Source organism: Chionomys nivalis, chromosome X (assembly GCF_950005125.1).
Source record: "Chionomys nivalis chromosome X, mChiNiv1.1, whole genome shotgun sequence".
NCBI lineage: Eukaryota > Metazoa > Chordata > Mammalia > Rodentia > Cricetidae > Chionomys > Chionomys nivalis.
In genome coordinates this window covers 85483926-85503581 of record NC_080112.1, presented here as the reverse complement: position 1 = coordinate 85503581, position 19656 = coordinate 85483926, and positions in this window count along the sequence as shown.

The following is a 19656-nucleotide window of genomic DNA, read 5'->3' as shown; positions in this document are numbered from 1 at the left end:
TTACCCATTGTTAAATAAATGAGTCTGCTCTATTCCTTTCACTGGACTGTTGATGACGTGGCACCTTCTCACCCCTTTCCCCAGGAATACATTATGGCCTAACTACACATGAGTTGTGACTTTGTTGGTTGTTGGACTCAAGGAAATTCACCTGAGCTGTATGCTAATGTATATTCTCTACCTCCTTGGATGAGCTACATATATTTATTTGTATTTGTTCGTTTCTAACATTACTTTAGTGGATGTACACCCTCAGCTCCACTTGACATCCAATAGTGTGACCAATTTCTATTTAGCTATAAATCCCATTTTTAAATTTTAATATGATTTTCTGTATTTATGTAAAATACATATTCCACCTATCAAGGGAAGTATGTCAAATTTTTCTATATTTGGTTTATTTCATTAGATATGGTGAAGTTCACTTGTTCAAGAGCTTAAAAACCCATGCAATAGATCAGAACTTGTACTAAAAGTAAAGTTTGTAGTAAAACAAATAGCTATATTGAAAAATATTTCAAGTAGACAACCTAATTATTTATATCAAATATCTAAAAAGCATTTGGGTCTATAATCTAGAACCAAAATTAGTAGTTTGAAAAAAACACATTCAGAAAAGACATTCACACAATTGATGGAATGATTATTAAGGAGTAAGTTGACAGATTTGGGGTGTTTTTGTTTGTTTTACTTATTTATTTTTTTTTGATCAGGATTAATCTGTGTAGCTTTGAAGCCTTTCCATGAACTTGCTCTGTAACCCAGGCTTCTCTCAAACCCACAGTGCTCAGCTTAAATGTTTGCACCACCACCACATTTTTTAAAGATGCAAATTGTAAAACATCTGCTAGATTAAAAAAATGGGGATTAGATAAATAAAATTAGAAATGGATAATGTGTTAAAAATTATAACAAAATAACAAAGTAATTTTGATGAAAATAGATTAATAAGTTTAAAAAATAACAAAATGAATAGAATAGCCAAAGAAAAACAATTCTACAAAATGCTTAGTTAGGCTGTGATGTAATTCTTCCAGGGATATAATGATCAGTCAACATGTAAAGGTTGGTAAAAAGAGTCCATTATTTCAAGCACATTAAACAACAACAAAAAAAATTATTTCAATATACATAGAGAAAAAGTTTTTAAAGTTATACTCAACAACAAATAACACTGTCAAGTATTAATCTCTAGAACAAAGAACACTCATAAACATATAAAAGGCAATATATGATCCTTAGCAAATCTAATACTGGATAGAGTAAAATTAGTTTCATCTCACAAAATCTCCAAGATAGTGATATCCACTTTCATCATTCTTATTTTATGTGGTATTAGAGATGTTAACCATAAAAAGTAATAAAAGGAAAGAAATAGTGGAAGGGAAGAGATTATGGACAGATTCCTGGGAGAGATGTCAGAATTTGGGGGTCATTTCGGGAAAATTAGTGCAGTAGAAATTCCCTATAGTTTATGAGGGTGAACCTAGAAAAGACTCCTAGTATTGCAGGAATATGGAATCTCTACAGGACATCTTTTATAACTGGGAAAGGCTTACATTGGTGGGACTGAGACATCTATCAAACCACTAAATCTTCAACCTACAATTTGTCCTGCATGCAAGATGTGCTGGAAGAATAGTTTCACAAAGTTTCTGGATGTGGCCAGTTAATGGCCAGATACCAGAGGCTAGAGACCTAGGATAAAACCAAACCACTGGTAAAAAGGTAAAGAAATGATTTCTAATGATATTCTGCTCTACACATCTATCAGAGCACAACTGTCACCAAAGAGGCTCTGTGGGAGCATATGCAGATACCCATAGTCAAATATTAGAAAAAGATCTTAGAATACTGTGGAAGAGAGGGAGGAAAGGTTGTAGGAGAGAGAGGTATCAATGACACCAGGAAAACAAAGCTAATATGATTCAACTAATTACTCCTCATATGAGTAGTGACCAACCACTGTTTATGAAAGTGATTCACAGACTTGCTCACAGCCTGATTTTATGGTTTCATTTTTGGTCCCCTTCTCTCAGATGACTAAAGCTTGTGTCAATTGGACATAAAACTAGCCAGTACACAAAGCAAACACCACTCCGTGATAGTCTGGCTTTTACTTTCTTTATGACCCCCCTTTGTTAATGATTCCTGAGCCTTAGATACCAGTGTTGATCAGTACATATATTTTATATATTATCTTTCACTTTTGAAAGGTATGTAGATCTCATACAAGTATAGAGAGTGAAATGATCATTATAATCTTGAAAGGTACAGATAGTATAGTACAAAGAAAGGTTAATAGTGGATACCAAGTAGAGTTGGAGAAAAGGAATCAGTTACAGTGTTTTATAACAAATGACAGACACTGTCCTCTATTGGTGTGGGACAATGGTCTGTATTCTGTCAATTATATTTTAAATAAATGCTGATTGGGCAGTAGCCAGGAAGAAAGTATAAGCAGGAAAACCAGATAGGAAGTCGAGGCTGGTCAATGAGAACAGGAGAATTCTTAGAAGAAGGAAGCACATTCCTCTGCAGTCCTGACCCAGCCCCAGAAGAAACAAGATGTGACTGCCTCACTAAATAAGGTACTGAACTACATGGCTAACACAGACAAGATTAGTGGGATAGCATATGTTATAAGAGTTAATAAGAAGCCTGAGTGAATGGGCCAATCAGTTTATAAATAATATAGACCTTTGTGTAATTTCATTGGAACTTAACAACTGCGGGAACCAGGCAGGACAAAACTCTCAGACAACAAATGGTGCCTAACATGGGGCAACTACATCCACATAAAGCCTGAGAGAGCTAAGGAAATAATTTAAAAAGAAAAGAATAGATGTAAGCACTGCTTATTGCTAGTAGCATTTTCTCAGGTGGGCTTTGTTTGCTAGAGGCAAATGCATCTCATTTAAGAGAGGTTTCCTGCCTGCTGTCTGCTAGGTTCTTTGCTCAAGAACAATTTTCCAGCTCCTACACTAAATTTACACACCCAGAGTGGAGAGTGTCTGCCTACCAGGCAGGCCTCAAGGTTCCCCGCAAGGGAGCACTGGCACCTTCAGTTTGGGCTGCAGGGTCTCCTGTGCTCTACTGGACCACAGCCTGCCCACCATGTTCTTCCTTTTGTCCCTGGCTCATTGGGCTACCAGGCATCCCTGTTTAGGTGCTGAGGAGTTCCTTCTGGATGGGTGAGTGTGTGCTGTCCATGGGCGGACTGTCCTGTAAGAGAGTACAAACCCCCCTCCCCCAGATCCTGTTGCAGGGCCCATTTTCTTACACACGACCCAGCTCCCCAGGCCCCCCCAAGCCTGCCCTGCTGTCTGCTACGTCCTTTGCTCAAGAACAATTTTCCAGCTCCTAAACTAAGGCTACTCACCCAGAGCGGTGAGTGCCTTCCTACCGGGCAGGCCTCAAGGTCCTCCACAAGGGAGCACTGGCACCTTCAGCTTGGGGCTGCAGGGTCTCCTGTGCTCTACTGGACCCCGCCCTACTCGCCACGTTCTTCCTTTTGTTCCCGGCTCATTGGGTTACCAGACGTCCCTGTTTAGGTGCTGAGGAGTTCCTTCTGGATGGGTGAGTGTGTGCTATCCAGGAGCAGACTGTCCCGGAAGAGAGCACAAACCCCCTTCCCTCAGCTCCTGCTGCAGGGCTTTCTTTTCTGCATATGACCCCCCCCCCCCGCAAGCCTGCCTTGTCTGCAAGGTCCTTTGTTCAGGAACAGTTTCCTGCTCCTACACTAAGGCTACTCACTCAGAGTGGAGAGTGCCTGCCTACCGGGCAGGCCTCAAGGACGCCCAAAAGGGAGCGCAGGCACCTTCAGCTTGTGCTGCAAGGTCTTGTATTCTACTCAACCCAGCCCTGCCCCCATCATTCGCTCTTTTGTCCGTGGATCATTGGACTACCAGGCGTCCATGTTTCGGAGCTGAGGAATTCATTTGGAAGGGAGCAGTTCCTGCTTCTACACTGAGGAGATACACCCAGAGAGTCAGTCACAGCAAAGACTGGACCAAGACACCAGACCTCTCCTGTCTCCATTTGAAGGAAGAGATGGGCAAGCCCCAATGCGAGAATTCCTCCAACAACCTGAAAGGCAACATGACATCACCAGAATCCAGGAATCACAAAATAAGAATTGTACACCCTACGCCAGAATAATTAGAAAAATTGTACTCAAAAGTGAATTATATGAAAATAATAGAGGACCTTAAACAGGAGGCAAAAAACTGCCATAATCAATTAGAGATTACAAACAAAAAGGTAGAGGAAATGGATAAATCACTCAAAGATACCCAAGAAAACTAAGAGAAATTAAAAAAAGCAATCAAACAGGTGAGGGAAATGGTTCAAGACTTGAAGAATGAAATGGAAGTAATGAAGGAAATACAAACCGAAGGAAGGATGGAGATGTAAAATCTGGGTAAACAAACAGGAACTACAGAGACTAGTACTGCCAACAGATTACAAGAGATAGAAGAAAGAATCTCAGAAACTGAAGATACCATAGAGAAAATAAACACACTGATCAAGGGAAACAGCAAAACCAAAAAATTCTCATCACAAAACATTCAGGAAATCTGGGACACAATAAAAAGACCAAAATTAAGAATAATAGGGATAGAAGAAGGAGAAGAAGTACAGCTCAATGGTCCAGAAAATATATTTAATAAAATTATAGAAGAAAACTTTCCCAACATTAAGAAAGAAATTCCTTTGAAGGTTCAAGAAGCATACAGAACACTGAATAGACTGGAAGAAAAAAAAAGAAGAAGAAAAGAAAAAACATCTCCTCGCCATATAATAATCAAAACACAAAACATACAGAATAAGGAAAGAATATTAAGAGCTGCAAAGGAAAAAGGTCAAGTGACTTATAAAGGTAAACCTATCAGACATACACCTAACTTCTCTATGGAAACTATGAAAGCCAGAAGGTCCTGGATAGATGTACTGCAGAAACTAAGAGACCATGGATGCAAGCCCAGACTACGATACCCAGCCAAGCTTTTGCTCACTATAAATGAAGAAAATAAAATTTTCCAGGATAAAAACAAATTTAAACAATACATAGCCACAAATCCAGCCTTACAGAAAGTAATTGAAGAAAAATCACAACCCAAGGAGTCCAACAATGCCCACAATACTCAGACATCTAATGATCTTTCACCAGCACAACTCGAAGAAGGGAAAAAACGCAAACTCTACTACCAAAGGAAAAAAGAAAGAAAGAAAGAAAGAAAGAAAGAAAGAAAGAAAGAAAGAAAGAAAGACCGGAATTAACAACCACTGGTCATTAATATCACTTAATATCAATGGACTCAACTCACCCATAAAGAGGCACAGGCTAAGAGATTGGATACAAAAACAGGATCCAACATTCTGCTCTTTACAAGAAATACACCTCAACCACAAAGACAGACATCTACTCAGAGTAAAGGGCTGGGAAAACGTTTATCAAGCAAATGGACCTAAGAAACAAGCAGGTGTGGCAATACTAATTTCTAACAAAGTTGACTTCAAACTTAAATCAATCAGAAGAGATGGAGAGGGACATTTTATACTCATAACAGGAACAATTAATCAGGATGAAGTCTCAATCCTGAATATCTATGACCCTAATATAAAACCACCCAGTTATGTAAAAGAAACATTGTTAAAACTCAAGACAGTCATCAAACCACACATAGTAATAGTAGGAGATTTCAACACTCCTCTCTCACCAATGGACAGGTCAATCAGAAAGAAACCTAAGAGAGAAATAAGAGGATTAAGGGAGGTAATGAATCAAATTGACTTAACAGATATCTATAGAACATTCTACCCAAATAGGAAAGAATATACCTTCTTCTCTGCAGCTCATGGAACCTTCTCGAAAATTGACCACATACTCAGTAACAAAGCAAACATCCACAGTTATAAGAATATTAGTAACCACCTGTGTCTTATCAGATCACCATGGATTAAAGTTAGAATTCAACAATAATGCTACCCCAGAAAGCCTACGAACTTATAGAAACTGGACAGTCAACTACTTAACCACACCTGGATCAAGGAAGAAATAAAGAAAGAGATTAAAGTCTTTCTTGAATTCAATGAAAGCAAAGACTCAACATACTCAAACCTATGGGACACTATGAAAGCAGTGCTAAGAGGAAAGTTCATAGCACTAAGTGCCCACTTAAAGAAAACAGAGAAAGCACACATTGGAGACTTAACAGCCCACCTGAAAGCTCTAGAAAAAAAAGAAGCAGACTCACCTAGGAGGAGTAGAAGTGATGGAGGAAGGTCATTGGTTAAAAAAAAAAGAAACTGCTTGGCCCTCATAGGTTAGAACATAGGGGGTGGAGTGAACAGAACAGAATGTTGGGAGGAAGACAAAGTAAGCTCAGATGAAAGGCAGCTCCTCTCAGAGACAGATGCCATGCAGCTCATCGCCAAGGCAGATACGATGAAGCTCTAACCCAGGATGGATGTAGGCTAGAATCTTCCTGGTAAGCGCACCTTGGGGTGCTACACACATTATTAGAAATGTGCTATTCCAGGTGCGAGAGTTAGCCAAGAAAGGCTAGATATAATGGGCCAAGCAGTGTTAAAAAGAATACAGTGTGTGTGTGTTGTTATTTCGGGGTATAAGCTAGCCAGGTGACCAGGAGCTGAGTGGCAGGAACGAAGCCTGCAGCTCCTACTACAGAATGGCCCTGATAGCTCAGTCAGTAGAGCATGAGATTCTTAATCTCAGGGTTGTGGTTTCGAGCTCCATGTTGGGCGCACTTTCTTTATTTTTTAACCAATGACCTTGCTCCATCATAGAAGACTGGAAATAATCAAACTGAGGGCTTAAATCAACAAAATAGAAACACAGAAAACAATACAAAGAATCAATGAAACAAAGATGGTTCATGGAGAAAATCAACAAGATTGATAAACCCCTATCCAAACTAATCAAACGGTGGAGAGAGAATACCCAAATTAACAAGATCAGAAATGAAAAGGGAGACATAACCACAGACACAGAGGAAATTCAGAGAATCATTAGATCTTATTAACAAAGCCGGTATGCCACAAAATTGGAAAATGTAAAAGAAATGGACACTTTTTTAGATAAGTACCATATACCAAAGTTAAACCAGGACCAGGTAAACAATCTAAATAGACGTGTAAGTCGCAAAGAATTAGAAGTTGTTATAAAAACGTCCCTACCAAAAAAAGCCTAGGTCCAGATGGCTTCAATGCAGAATTCTACCAGAACTTCCAAGAAGACCTAATACCTATACTCCTTAATGTATTTCACAGTATAGAAACAGAGAAGTCATTGCCAAATTCCTTTTATGAAGATGCAGTTACTCTGATACCAAAACCACACAAAGACTCAACCAAGAAAGAGAACTACAGGCCAATCTCACTCAAGAATGTCGATGCAAAAATCCTCAATAAAATACTGGCAAACCAAATCCAAGAACACATTAGAAAAATTATTCATTATGATCAAGTAGGATTCATCCCAGGGATGCAGGGCTGGTTCAACACACGGAAAACTATCAATGTAATCCATCATATAAATAAACTGAAAGAAAAAAACCATATGATCAATTCATTACATGCTAAAAAGCATTTGACAAAATTCAATATCCCTTTATCATAAAGGTCTTAGAGAGTTTAGGGATACAAGGGTCATACCTAACTATAATAAATGCTATTTATAGCAAGCCTACAGCTAATATCAAATTAAATGGAGAGAAACTCAAAGCCATCCCACTAAAATCAGGAATACGACAAGGCTGTCTACTCTCTCCTTACCTCTGCAATATAGAGCTTAAAGTTCTAGCAATAGCAATTAGACAACATAAGTGGATCAAAGGGATTCCAATTGGAAAAGAAGGAATTAAACTTTCATTATTTGCAGATGATATGATAGTGTACATAAGCGACCCCAAAAACTCCAGCAAAGAACTCCTACAGCTGATAAACACCTTTAGTAGCGCGGTAGTATACAAGATCAATTTCAAAAAATCAGTTGCCCTCCTATACACAAAGGATAAGGAAGCAGAGAGGGAAATCAGGGAAGCATCACCCTTCACGATAGACATAAATAGCATAAAATATCTTGGGGTAACTCTAAGCAAGGAAGTGAAGGATCTATTTGACAAGAATTTTAAGTCTTTGAAGAAAGAAATTGAGGAGGATACCAGAAAATGGAAGGATCTCCCTTGCTCTTTGATTGGGAGGATCAACATAGTAAAAATGGCAATTCTACCAAGGACAATTTATAGATTCAATGCAATCCCCATTAAAATCCCATCAAAATTCTTCACAGATCTTGAGAGGACATTAATCAACTTTATATGGAAAAACAGAAAACCCAGGATAGTCAAAACAATCTTATACAATAAAGGAACATCTGGAAGCATTACCATCCCTGACTTCAAGCTGTATTATAGAGCTTCAGTATTGAAAACAGCTTGGTATTGACATAAAAACAGAGAAGTTGATCAATGGAATCGAGAAGACCCTGATTTTAACCCACAAACCTATGAACACCTGATTTTTGATAAGGAACTAAAAGTATTCAATGGAAGTAAGAAAGCATCTTCAACAAATGGTGCTGGAAGAACTGGTTGTCAACCTGTAGAAGAATGAAAATAGGTCCATATCTATCGCCATGCACAAAACTCAAGTCCAAATGGATTAAATACCTCAATATCAGTCTGACCACACTGAACCTGAATGAAGAAAAAGTGGGAAGTACTCTACAACATATGGGCACAGGATATCACTTCCTATGTATATCCCCAGCAGCACAGACATTAAGGAAAACATTGAATAAATGGACCTCCTGAAACTGAGAAGCTTCTGTAAAGCAAAGGACACTGTCACTAAGACAAAAAGGCAACCCACTGACTGGGAGAAGATCTTCACCATCCCTGCAACAGACAAAGGTCTGATCTCCAAAATATATAAAGAACTCCAGAAACTAGACTTTAAAATCTAATGAACCCAGTTAAAAAATGGGGCACTGAACTGAACAGAGAATTCTCAACAGAAGAAATTCAAATGGCCAAAAGACACTTAAGGACATTGTCAACTTCCTTAGCAATCAGGGAAATGCAAATCAAGACAACTTTAAGATACCATCTTACACCTGTCAAAATGGCTAAAATCAAAAACACCAATGATAGCCTTTGCTGGAGAGGTTGTGGAGTAAGGGGTACACTCATCCATTGCTGGTGGGAATGCAAACTTGTGCAACGACTTTGGAAATCAGTGTGGTGATTTCTCAGGAAATTTGGGATCAACCTACTCCAAGACCCAGTAATACCACTCTTGGGTATATACCCAAGAGATGCCCTATCATATGACAAAAGCATTTGTTCAACTGTGTTCATAACAGCATTGTTTGTAACAGCCAGAACCTGGAAAGAATCTAGATGCCGTTCAATGAAGAATGAATGAAGAAAGTGTGGACTATATACATATTAGAGTACTACTCAGTGGTAAAAAACAATGACATCGTGAATTTTGCATGCAAATGGATAGAAATAGAAAACACTATCCTGAGTGAGGTATCCCAGACCCAAAAAGATAAACATGGGATGTACTCACTCATAATTGGTTTCTAGCAATGAAGAAAGGACATTGAGCATATAATTTGTGATTCTAGAGAAGCTAAATCAGAAGGTGAACCCAAAGAAAAACACATAGTCATTTGCCTGGATAGGGGAAGTAGACAAGATTGCCGGGCAAAAACTGGGAACTTGGGGGTGAGGTGGCATGGGGCTAATGATAAATGGGGTGAGAAACGTGACAGGGTAGGATGGGGGAAGCTTGGGGGAATGGGATTGTTAGGATAAAGGAAGGGTGGATACGGGAGCAGAGAAATATATATCCTAATTAAGGGAGTCATCTTAGGGTTGGCAAGAGACTTGACTTTAGAGAGGCTCACAAGTGTCCAGGGAGATGTCTCCAGCTGGTACCTTGGGCAACTGAGTAGAGGGAACCTGAAATGTCCCTATCCTATAGCCATACTAATGAAAATCTTGCATATCACCTTATATACTTCATCTGGCGATGGATCAAGATGGAGACAGAGACCCAAATTGGAGCAATGGACTGAGCTCTTAAGGTCCAAATGAGGAGCAGAAAGAGGGTGAATATGAGCAAGTGTAGTGATAAGCCCCTCCCACTAGGGGGCATGTTCGCCTCGGGCTAATGTTTACATATAAATCTGCCGGGCGTGCTCCCAGCTGCCCCTTCTTCTGCTTTCCTGTTCTCCGCGGGAACCTGTGGTTCTGTAAGTCTATTTCCCCATTAAAGCTGTATATATTTTTGCAATCTGTCAGCATTCATTTACGCCGTTACATTTTGGTGCCCAACGTGGGGCTATTTTGCTCCCACCCCAGCACGGTGGGTGCAAGCTCGATCTTTCCCAGCCTTTGCGAGCAAGTTAGCTACAGGAGCTCAGGAAGCGCAATTGGGCTCCTGTGAGCATACCCCGCTAGCTTTCACAGCACACTCCCGACTTGCTTTCGCTTCCCCCACTCCAGGCCATGATACAGTCGAAAGCGGTGACCCCCACTCAGCCATATATGCCTAGCCTGCGTGCCCCTCCCCCCGTCCTTCAGACTTACTCGGGCCAGAGCACGTTAACCGTTCCCTGCCTGCCTTGGCTAAGTTTGCAGCAGAACCCCGCTGCCTGAATTAGCAGAAGCACCTGTGGTTTTGAAGCAAAAGCCGCCACAGCAGCAGAATTGGTCTGATACAAAGTGACCCCTTCTGCGACCAATATAACTTCTCAGGCAGTACAATAATTTTCGGTTTTGAGTTAATTGTTTCAGACCATCTCTAGCTTAGACCATGTGGACTCAGGTGCATTTCTTTAGCCACCACTGGCAGGTAAACGTCATTACAGGTAAATAATTTTCTTTTATAAATAAGAAAAATGTCTGAAAGTATTACCATTCAAGACTTTAACAGCCTTTTTTATTGTACCATGTAGGAGATTTTACAAGAGGTGTCTGTCAACCCACAGCTATGGATCTTTCTGGGATTCATACTTTTCCTTGGTACTATATGGTTTGATAATAGAAATATGATAAAGTCTTTACGAGACGAATCCAGAATTCTTAAGGCAGAGGTTGAATGCTTAAAGCAATTGAGAATGACAACAATCTTCTCAAGCATCAGTTTGAAGTTCTTCAGGCAGAGAACAGATCTTTGTTTAACACAACTCGACAAAATGAGCAAAATTTAGAAGAGGTACAGGCTGATGTTAAGGAGAAATTCATTACTATGGAAGAGGGAACAGCTGATTTGTATCATAAGCTTCAGTCCCTTTCTGTAGGAACTGAAACATTAATGGCTGATATTAAGGAGAAATTCATTACTATGGAAGAGGGAACAGCTGATTTGGATCATAAGCTTCAGTCCCATTCTGTAAGAACTGAAACATTAACGACTAATATTAAGGAGAAATTCATTACTATGGAAGAGGGAACAGCTGATTTGGATCATAAGCTTCAGTCTCTTTATGTAGGAACTGAAACATTAACTGAGAGAATCAAAGCCACTGAATGTGGCAATCGGATTTTGTCTAAAGCTTATGACAGATTGGCAGAAAGATTGTCAATACAAGAAGGCACGGTTTATGTTATAAAAATTATGTCCAAAGATGTGATGTTATCTCTAATGGACAAACTTCATACTTTAGAATCCACAATGAAGGCTTTGGAACATAATTATGAACAGGAGATTCAGACATTGAAGAAGGCAATGGTGAATAGAATTGAAAAGAGTGAGGAATTTCTAAATTCTGATGAAGAAGAGCAAGGGGTAGAAAGGCAAATTTTAACTACATCTGTGAGTAAATCTCTCGGGGACAATTCCCGCAAAGCTCTACCTACAGCTCTACCTGTCTTTCCAGTAATAACAACAGAGAAAGTGGTTGGTTCCAGAAACCCTAGGGTCATCAAGGAAGATACATGGGAGCCTGTCTGTATGAATGATCTCAAAGAAATTAAAAAGGCTTTTATGAATTTTGGGAAGCATGCCTCTTTTGTTAAAGAGATGCTAAAATCTTTGGCCATGACAAGCAGAGCAACGCCCTCTGACTGGCTACAATTGAGTTCTGCGGTCCTTGAGAGTGGACTGCAATTGAAATGGAAATGCTTATTCAGGCAAGAGGCTAAACTTTTAGAACAGCAGAAAAGAGCAAAAGGGAATTGAGATTTCCCTAGATTAAATTCTAGGAGAGGAGCTCTTTTCCGACCCTCAGGAACAAGCTAATTTGGATGAAAACACACTCTCCATGTGTACTACAGCAGCTTTAAGGGCTTGGGACAAGGTACAAGACCCAGGACAGAGAATGGAATCATTTGTCAGTGTTAAACAGGGTCAGAGAGAACCCTTTACTGACTTTTTACAAAGACTAACTAAAGCTGTACAAATAGGGATATCTGACCCAGAAGCAAGATGTATAATGATTTAGTCTTTGGCTTATGAAAATGCAAATGTGGAATGCAAAAGGATTTTGGGGCCTTTAAAGCTCAGATCAGCGCCCTTAGAAGAATGGGTCTTGCATACACTGAATGTTGATACATTTGATTATGGCACTGAAGCATGGATAGAAGAAGCAATTTCCAATGGTAAAAGGAGACATCAGAATACCAAATGTTTTAATTGTGGCAAAATGGGTCATATGAAAAGGAATTGTAGACAATGGATTTTCAGAAATAATAATAATGCATCTTCTAGAAATAACAGAAATAAGAGGACTCAGCCTTCAGATTTATGTAGAAGATGTGGAAAAGGCAGACATTGGAAGAATGAATGCAGGTCTACAAGAGATAAACAAGGCAACCTGATAACAGACGGGAAACGTGAGAGGGGGGCCTCACAGGCCCCCATGGCAAGCATGGTTCAGTCATTTCCAGTTACTGAAGAGAACGTGCCTCGTCAGGACAATTAGGAAGCCCCATGCCTACTGTTACAAGCAATAATGATCAGAAAGATGAGTTCCATGTGTTTTGGCAAACTTCTATACATGATCAATTGTTGCACATTTTGAATATATCTCATTTGTTAAGTAATATTTATTCCCTTCTCAGATCTTTGATGGAGTTGAAGATTATATAATTGTAGTTACTCTCTACATTATTTAGACTCCTTGAGATAGAATGTTTAGCAAAACTTTTGTTCTCTATATTGTTTGTTATGTTTATTATTTGTTATTATTGTATATAGTTGTATTTGGTTTAGTTCTATCTTAATTAGACAAAAGGGGGAGATGTAGGGATAAGCCCTGCCATTGGGGGCGTGTTCGCCTTGGGCTAATGTTTACATATAAATCTGCCGGGCGTGCTCCCAGCTGCCCCTTCTTCTGCTTTCCTGTTCTCCGCGGGAACCTGTGGTTCTGTAAGTCTATTTCCCCATTAAAGCTGTATATATTTTTACAATCTGTCTGCATTCATTTACGCCATTACAAGCAAGGAAGTCAGGACCATGAGGGGTGCACCCACCCACTCTGACAGTGGAACTGATCTATTGGGAGCTCACCAAGGCCAGCTGGACTGGGACTGAATAAGCATGGGATGAAACCGGATTCTCTCAACATGGCGGACAATGAAGGCTGATGAGAAGCCAAGGATAATGGCACTAGGTTTTGATCCTAATACATGAACTGGCTTTATGGGAGCCTAGCCTGTTTGGATGCTCACCTTCCTGGACCTAGATAGAAGTGGGAGGACCTCGGTCTTCCCGCAGGGCAGGGAATTTGGACTGCTCTTCAGTACCTAGAGGGAGGGGGAATGGAGTGGGGGGAGGGAGAGAGGAGTGAGGGGTGGGGGAGGGGAGTAGGGGGAAGGGACAATGTGTGGGAGGAGGGGGAAGGAAATGGGAAACAGGGAGGAGGTAGAATCTTAATTAAAAAAGAATAAAATAAAGAGAAAAAAAATAAGAGAGTTTTCCTGACTCAGTTTAGCTGAAAAACTTTGCAGCTCTTTTAAAAGGTCCTACCTCAAAAGACTTAAATGGTGTTGATGAAAAGCTGACCACATGTTTTTTGGTTTTCAACCATAACAGGAAAAAAAGCCATGCCATTTTTAAATGCCGGCTTTCTGGGCAGTTCTACCAGGGCAAACTCTGACTCTTTTGGGCAGATATCCAGCTACAGAGCATTTGGATGTGGTTTGTGAGCACACTGCTGAAGCTTGCTTGCTGGCAGGGACCTTGAAATACAATAGAGTTGTGGCAATAAACATGGCTACAGCTGGTACCTCTTCCATGAGGCTAGAATCTCAGAAAGTTAAGAAATGGGCCGGATCCAACTGCCAAAGCAATGGATTTATCCTTAACCATATCACTTATCAAATTAAAGACTCATGTGTTCAGAAGAAGAGAGATATAAAGTATAGAGAAAATCAAAGATGAAGAAAACCTCTAAATGGTTTACAGTGTGTTAAATATATATGCAGACTAAAGGTTAAAGTCCTTAAAATTAAGAAATAGTATAGGTGAGTGTGGTGGCACACACCTTTAATACCAACACATGGGAGGCAGAGGTACACAGACCTCTGTGAGTTCAAGGACAGCCTCATCTACAGAGGGAGTTACAGGTCAGCCAAAGATACACAGAGAAACTGTCTCAAAAGCCAAAAATTAAAAGTAAAAATAAAAGAAATAGATGTTAAAATAAAGCCACATAAAGATGGAAAATACACAAAGAGTCTGGATACTGTATATTATTATGTTGTCTTTGAATTGTATGAATGCTGAGGAAGGAGCAGCTTCTAAAAGATATTTGCTTATAAATGCCATTTAATTAATCCAAGATAGGTATTTTTAAAATACCTTGACATCAAAATTGAAGTCAAAAGATATGTTACTTTGGAGAAGAGGTTTTACTTTTGTTTAGACAGAGAATGAGAAGATATGGATTTTTTCTGAATTAAGAAAAATCAGGTTTGATCAAAAAAGACCACCTGAGAAATCTCTGGCAGGAATAAATGGGCCAGATGTTTGAGTTCTACATCCAGAACAGATTCAAGACTACTGCCCGAGATGATCAAGCCTCACAGGATTCTCTAGTCAGGAATTGATGATAATTCTAAATTTCCTTTAGGTCCCCATAAGATTATTAGTGCCCCAACCAGCAGGGAGTAGTCTGGAATACAACGCTCACATTCTCAAATAATGGACTATGGATATCTTCCTTTGTTTAACATGTTGCCTACAAGTTGTTACAGCTAATGATCAGGAGAAAAGCTAAACAAAGGATATTAGATTCAGAGTTCTTGTCTTTTTTTTTTTTTAAAGAGGGGGAAGTGGTGTGTGACAATGGTCTGTATTCTGTCAATTAAACTTTAAATAAATGCTGATTGGCCAGTAGCCAAGAAGGAAGTATAGGCAGGAAAACCAGACAGGAAGTAGAGGCTGGTCAATGAGAACAGAAGAATTCTGGGAAGAAGAAAGCTCATTCCTCTGCAGTCTAGATTCATCCCCAGAAGAAGAAAATATGACTGCCTCACTGAATAAGGCACTGGGCTATGTGGCTAACATAGACAATAATAATGGGATAGTATAAGTTATAAGAGTTAATAAGAAGCCTGAGCTAATGGGCCAATCCGTTTATAACTAATGTAGACCCCTGTGTGATTTCTTTGGGATTTAATGACTGTGGGAACCAGGTAAGACAAAAACTTCAAACAACACTCTATGAACATTATAAAGAATACATATACTTCAAAATCACATGAAAATGAAAGTATCCAGTACAGACAAATATTAAGTATTTGAAGAAATGTAAAAATGACTTACATAATTAGACTACAAACATTTCATAAATTTATCTAATTATAACATTGTATCTCCAAAATACATATAAACGCTCTATCTGTTTTAATATAGTGTTAAAGGAAATTAGTATAGAGATATTACTTCTTAAATATTTTAAAAAAAATGACCAACAATATTAACTTTCTTTAAATATTTAGGGGAATACAGCAGAAAAGTTAGTAATGCTTTTTGATAAGATGTTCTAAAATACTACTTCAGTTTCCTTTTTGTTTTATGTGGATTTTTTAGTTTTTTTTTAATTTGGTGTTTTATACTATGTGTTTCCAAGAATGTATCCATTTTTTTCTAAATTGTCAATTTTTAGGGCTTATAATTGCTTATTCTTGCTTGATTTCTTTTTATAATATCTTCTGTCATGTCTCCCATTTTATTTTTATTTTGAGTTATATTTTTCTTAGAACAACACTTTCACTTTGTTTACTTAGTACAATTTCTCTATAAAATATATTTGTTAGTGATTCAATCAGAAGCTTTCATCTTCAATTTATTTCAAAAGCCAAATAATTTCTGTTCTTCTGCTTTGGAATAGCTACAGTTACTTCTCCTGTTTTCAGAAAATGAGACATGATTCATGTTTGACTTGTCAAAATAAAAACCATGTAGGGAGAAATGTTGTTGCAATGAAGCACTGCAAGCATTTAATATAAGAAATGTTATACATCTTCAATATGCAAGGTACTATGCTGAATGCTAACAATTAGTAAGAGCGGTCACCTTTGGTTGTTCTCTGAGGAAGATGCTGTCAATTTCTTGAGAGATACTGAGGCTGATTTTCTTTCTTTCTTTTTTTTTTTTTTTTTTTTTTTGGTTTTTCGAGACAGGGTTTCTCTGTGGTTTTGGAGCCTGTCCTGGAACTAGCTCTTGTAGACCAGGCTGGTCTCGAACTCACAGAGATCTGCCTGCTTCTGCCTCCCGAGTGCTGGGATTAAAGGTGTGCGCCACCACTGCCCGGCTGAGGCTGATTTTCTCTATATGCTTTTATCATTTATGAAAGCAAGTGTTAAGCTGTTCTTCAACTATGGTCATTAAACCTTAATAGCTTGCACTTTCCTCCTAGTAACTACCAAGTAGTTAAAAGTTTTAGATCATCTAATTTGTTTCAAATTTTAGTTCATATTTGGTACAACCTGTGTGTAATACTGGAAAAAGAAGATATTCTCCAGAAAGTTACATTCTTAGTTGCTATAATAGGACACATGGTTTCAGAAGTCTGGATTTTCATTAGAAGTATCTTTGATCATTGATGATCACTGAATTACTCTTACTGACATATTCACTAAATAAAGCAAAGTTTTTAAAAAATTGCTTTAAAGAAAATGTACATATGTTAGCAGGAAAAAATCATATGTAGATGGCCAAAGAATTACTTGTAATTTTAAAATCTTATTTTTGTCAATTGCACTGAAAAAAATAAAAAGTGTGAATCCCCAAATACAATATCTTCCTATTTGAAATTGAGAATATAAAACTGTTCTAAGACCCCATAATATAACTACATAATAATTAATTTGGGTATTTTCAGCTCTTGATGTAGTTTCTCATTATGTAGTCTCATATAGTATAATAATATCAACAATATTTAGTGCCATATGGACTGATATATAAGGATAAACTAAGTCTAATTCTAAAATCTCAATAATAATCAATCTCTTTGACTGCCTTTAAGGAAAACTTTCAGGATGAAAATGTTCTAAAGACACTCTGTCAAATATTATAATATGATGTCATTAACTATACTGGAAAATCTTTTCAAACTTGACTGATAACTGACAACTAATTTTATGACTGTCTGGAAGAATAAAAACAAAACATAAATATCCAGTTCTATTACACCAACCCACTGATTCTTAAGGGCACTAATGTCTGACTAAACTATCTTCAAGAAACACTATTAGCCCCCAGAGTGGCACGTTCTAAAGAGAAAACTTCTGAATTTCTTATTAAGTACTGTAATTACTACTAAAGGTCATTTAGGAAAAATATCTTCACTTTGTTTTCATGATTTCTTTCACATATGACATTTAGAGAGCATCATGACTAAATGACTGCCCTTTTAAGTTTAGAATCACCAATTTTTATTATTATTTAAATATACTTATATTTAGGCATATTCTTGTGGTCTTTTTCTACAGAAAATATATTTCTTTGGAAATTAGCTTTGCTTTCTGCTACTTAGAGAACATTAGAGAGTTTTTAAAAGGCCCCAATTTATCATGAAAGTATTTTTGTTTGTTAAATTTTTATTTGACAATTTAATACACTTTTGAAGTTTTTTTCTTTTTTTCCTTTTTATTGATTTTATTGAGCTATACATTTTTTTCTGCTTTCCTTCCTGCCTCTCCCCTCCCCTCAACCTTCTCCTTTGGTCCCCATGTTCCCAATTTACTCAGGAGATCTTGTAATTTCCTACTTTTCATGTAGATTGGACTCATATATGTCTCTCTTAGGGTCCTATTGTTCAGGTTCTCTGGGACTGTGAATTGTAGGCTGGTTTTCTTTGCTTTATGTTTAAAAGCCACTTATGAGTGAGTATATATGATAATTGTCTTTCTGTGTCTGGGTTACCTCATTCAATGTGATGTTTTCTTACTTGATCCATTTGAGTGTAAATTACAAGATGTCAATTTTTTCCTGCTGTATATTATTCCATTATGTAAATATACCACATTTTCCTTATGCATTATTCGGTTAAGGGACATTTAGGTTGTTTCCAGGTTTTAGTTATGACAAACAATGCTTCTATGAATATAATTAAGCACATGTCCTTGTGGTACAATTGAGCATCCTTTGGGTATATACCCAAAAGTGGTGTTGCTGGGTCTTGAGTAAGGTTATTTCCTAATTTTCTGAGAAATTACCATACTGATATCCAAAGGGGCTGTACCAGCTTGAACTCGTACCAACAATGCAGAAATGTTTCCTTTACCCCACAACCATTCCAGCATAAGTTGTTATCAGTGTTTTTGATCTTGGCCATTCATACAGGTATAAGATGGAAGCTTGGAGTTGTTTTGATTTGCATTTCTTGGTGACTAATAACGTCGAGCATTTCCTTCAGTGTCTTTCAGACATTTCAGATTTTTCTGTTGAGAGATCTCTGTTTAGTTCTTTATTTTTTATTGGATTATTTCTTCTTTTGCTAAATAAATTCTTGATTTGTATATTTTGGAGATCAAACCTCTGCCTGATGTGGGGGTTGTTGAAGATCTTTTCCCATTCTGCAGTCTCTTGTTGACCATTTGCTTTACAAAGCCTTTTCAGTTTCAGGAGGTCCCATTTATTAATTGTTTCTCTCAGTTTCTATGGTACCAGGATTAATTTCCAGGTCTTCCACTCAGTTAGGTTGGTACTCCTGTCTGTTTTTATGCCAAAACCAGGTTGTCTTCAGAAGTGTAGCTCTGCCACGCCTTTAATCCCAGCACTCGCGAGGCAGAGGCAGGCAGATCTCTGCTAGTTCAAGGCCAGCCTGTTCTCCAAGAGCGAGTTCTGGGACAGGCACCAAAAAGCTACAGAGAAACCCTGTCTCGAAAACCAAAAAAAAAAAAAAAGAAGTGTAGCTCTGTATTAGAGTTTGAAGTCAGGGATTGTGATGCCTCCAGAAGTATTTTTATTGTAAAGGATTGCTTTGGCTATCCTGGGTTTTTTGTTTTCTATATGAAGTTTAGTACTGTTCTTTCAAGTTCTGGGATTTTGATGGGGATTGCACTGAATTTACAAATTGCCTTTGGTAGAATTGCCATTTTTCAATGTTGATCCTACCAATCCAAGAGCATGGGAGATCCTTCCACTTTCTGGTATCCTCTTCAA